This window comes from Trachemys scripta, chromosome 11, assembly GCF_013100865.1.
Source record: "Trachemys scripta elegans isolate TJP31775 chromosome 11, CAS_Tse_1.0, whole genome shotgun sequence".
Classification (NCBI taxonomy): domain Eukaryota; kingdom Metazoa; phylum Chordata; order Testudines; family Emydidae; genus Trachemys; species Trachemys scripta.
Genome location: NC_048308.1, coordinates 32622488 through 32626433, shown reverse-complemented (window position 1 = coordinate 32626433; position 3946 = coordinate 32622488).

Sequence of the window (3946 nt, the reverse complement as noted above, 5' to 3'; positions counted from 1 at the left end):
AGAAATGGTTACAAACAAATAAAAGTGAAAAAACATGCCTAAAACTTAATCTAGCAAGATACAGTCTTAGTCCAAAATAGTTTCTTTTACCCCCAGTCTCCTTTCCAGCTTTTTACTGGCCACCCTGGCCAGGACCCATCACAGAGATCAGATCGCTTGGCTTCTTTGTTTCCTAAGGTGGAGAATAAAGATGGAGTCCCTCTCTGTTCCTTATATCCCCAAAGGGATACCGTTGTCTGATAAGTCAGGAAGGCCTTCACTCTTCCGTGTCTCTCCATGTTAATTCTCTGTCTCTCAGGGTCAGGAACAGAATAACCTCTGCTGATTTAGCTCCATAGTTTTGCTAATACACCTCTACCTCGATAGAACGCTGTCCTCGGGAGCCAAAAAATCTTACCGCGTTATAGGTGAAACCGCATTATATTGAACTTGCTTTGATCCACCGGAGTGCGCAGCCCCGCCCCCCCTGGAGCACTGCTTTACCGTGTTATATCCGAATTCGTGTTATATCGGGTCGCATTATATCGAGGTAGAAGTGTATGTAAATGGAGGTAAATCCACATTCTTTTACCTAGACACCATTACCTAGGCTAGGCTGTCTTGTCTTAAACATGTGCTTGTAACATCATACAGAGAAAATTCACATATAATGCTAACACATGCATTTTACAATGATATTAATAACTAGCTTGTTGTTAGCTTTCATATGATACCTCACAAGGCATATTTTGTACAAATATCATTGCAGTAGTGTGTGGGTGTGAGTACAGGAGTACTTATGGTCAGAAAGATATAATAATAGACTCATAGAACTGTAGGGTTGGAAGGGATCTGAAGAGGTCATCAAGTCCAGCCCCTTGCACTGAGGCAGGACTAAATACACCTAGACTTCCTTAATACATTTTTGTGCAACCTGTTCTTAAAAACCTCCAGTGATGGGGATTCCACAACCTCTCTTGAAACTTTAATTATCCTTATTGTTAGAAAGTTTTTCCTAATATCTAAATGGCCCTTGCTGCAGATTAAGTCCACTATTTCTTAAGAAACCTTCACTGGATATAGACAGCATCCTCTAATATATTTGGAGCTTTTTATCAGTTATTACCCCCAGTCTTCTTTTCCCAAGACTAAACATGCCCAGTTTTTTCCAACCTATTTTCATAGGTCGGGTTTTCTAAAGCTTTTATTCTTTTCATTGCTTGGCACCTTGCATGATTAGATTCTTAAATGGAAATTTCTTGGGACTGGAATGTTGTCTTCTTACTTGTCTGTGGACCATCATTTTTGCCAGTGATGCCATATAAACAAAAATAGCAGTGCCATTCCAGATCCATAAACCAATAACTAATAACTAATCTTACAGTAAAAAAATCCCAGTCTATTAAAGCATAAGTACAATAAAATCCTGCACAAATCCTATAGCATCAGTAATCTCACAATAAAACAAATCCAGGACCAACAAACAATATTACATCCCATCCATAAAATAGATGTCATCTGTCTAGGGCAGAAAAGTCACAAGACAGATCTTGAACACTAACTGTATATCTATCAATATAATAGCAAATAATGTATTAAATGGATATGAGAAAGTTCTTTATAACATTAATTCTAATATTTGTTGTTGATTAGATCTGGGGATAAGGATGTTCTATCAGTGGAAATCTTTATTTCATTGTTTTGGGATTTTTCATTCTGTCTTATCTTTTCTTGTTTTCTCTTTCACTTCTGGTTTAAAGTTGGCAGGATTTCCCATTATTGCAAACTATTTTACACTGTGTTTAATGCTACAGTCTCAGACGAACAGGGAGAATTGTATAAAAAAAATAGTCAGATGAAAAGCAGAAATCATCTGGGCCTTGATCCTTTGCTGTGGCTGATGAGCACACACTGAAAAGCAGGATGGTGTCTGTGAGCAAAGAGGGCTATACATGACTTTTTCATTCCCTTAATTCTAGGCTTTTTGTTTGGTCTGCCTTCAGGCGGTTCCAATTTGTGCTGGCCACCAATAGCCTCCAGGGACCATCACAGCAGCCGAGAATCGCAAAGGCAATGGGAGCTCTAGCCATTCCTCCTTTCCTCCTGGTCATCCCCCTTAGGCTATGCAGTGAAAAGCCCTTGAGGATCAGGACCTAGTGCTTATATCCAAATTTGTCGCTATGGGAAAATTTAAGTTTTTCTTGTGGAAAAGCTACACGAAGCCTGGACTTCCTGGGCCTTGTAGGCTCCGTGGGAAGAAAAGTAACAAACTTTTCTTTGGGTCCCTTAGTGCCCTTGAGACCTTTAATTTTCTTTTGAAAGAACCCAAATTCCTTTATGAACGAGTGAGGTGTCAGTGTTCATCGCACTTGGGATACCTGTCCTAACCACCCACCCAATATCACCTGTATTGCAGTCTCAGTGAGCAAAATGCTTGTTTGAATATAGAACAGTGACCCTGCCAGCAGCATCACTGGGAGATGTAGTGCAAGGCACCACACCCGTAACCAGAGCAGATTACTGAATAACTGCATGCAACAAGACATCTTACACGGCACAACAGGAATTTGTGTATCACATTAGGCTAACTGCAAAATATTGAATAAAAGAGTTAGTGCAATCAGTGACATCTCTGGAGGACTTCTGCAGCAACATCTTTGTATTATGATTTGTGTTTTTTCCCTTAATTACCCCATGCATCGTCACATTTTAATTTTACTTTGTCTCTTTTGGCTGCTTAGAAAGTCCATGAAATATTTTGTAGGCATTTATATATTTTTAAACAAATGCTTTAAATGTCATTTGTGGTTTTTTTTTTAATTAAGTGCCAGAAGACCAATCATTGTAAATAACCCTGTTGGAACAATCTGTTGTGAGCTTCTCTGTGGAGGAAGAAGATTCCTTCCCACGAAGGAAACACATTTCAGTGCCAAGCTGCAAAAGTGCTATTGTGAAAACAGTGAGTAAAACTGCATTTAAAACAGGATGAAAAATAACTTGATAGTGTCTTTTTAAGCCATAGCTGTCTTGGAAAAGGTTACTAAAGGATACCACTGCCAGATGAAAGTTTGCAATTTGGATAACACTTATGATTAGCCACTAGTAGTGTGAAAACAAACTACAGATACTTACACAGCCTTAGAGGAAAGGCCAAGATTTATTGTCACTGAATATGCTTGACTGTATATTTTTTTAAAACGCTGCTTCTTCTGTGGCGCTTAATGTTAAGAACATACTTTTTTCTGACTTCCATTTATGCAATATTGTTAATCAAATGGAGACAAATTATTAACAGGCCTTGTTTTGTTTGTTTGAGTAAGTAACAGTAGGTGTTTGAAATGTAGCATACCACCACATTAGACATTGGAAACTTTTTATCTGTGAAACAGCAAGGTGGTTATTGCTATATTTCTCTAGTTTGGCTGACAAGCTGTAGAATCCTACTGTGAAATATTTTGCATCTTTCCAAAGCATCTTAAATTCTCAAACCTGAAAGGGTGTGAAATTCCACTAAACAAGCCACTCTGCTGTGCATGCAAAGAGCCAGAGTCCCTCAGCAAGCTTTAAATCTCACGCCTTCATTAAACCTCACCAAGTAAAGCTAACAGTTACGTCAGTGCTGCAGCAATTTTTAGGAGGCTACAACTCTATGATCCTGAAACTTCTACTGCTGACAAGTAGTTGCTTGAAGCAAAAGTGTTATTAACAAGCCACCTTCCCCACAACATATCTGCACTGGATGCCATCCCCAGCTCATCACCTCCATCTGTCTCTCTGTACAGTGGGGCGTGCACACCAGCAGGCTCTGACCATGAGGTTCAGTTTGCTGCTGAGCTACTCATCAAACATCCTGCACTGCATGGACTCCTTCCTCTAAGTATTGTATGCTGCAGACAGCCCTGACTGTGAGTCTGACAGGAGTGTACTTGTCTACTTTTATAATGAAGATACCGTAGGCCAAACCACA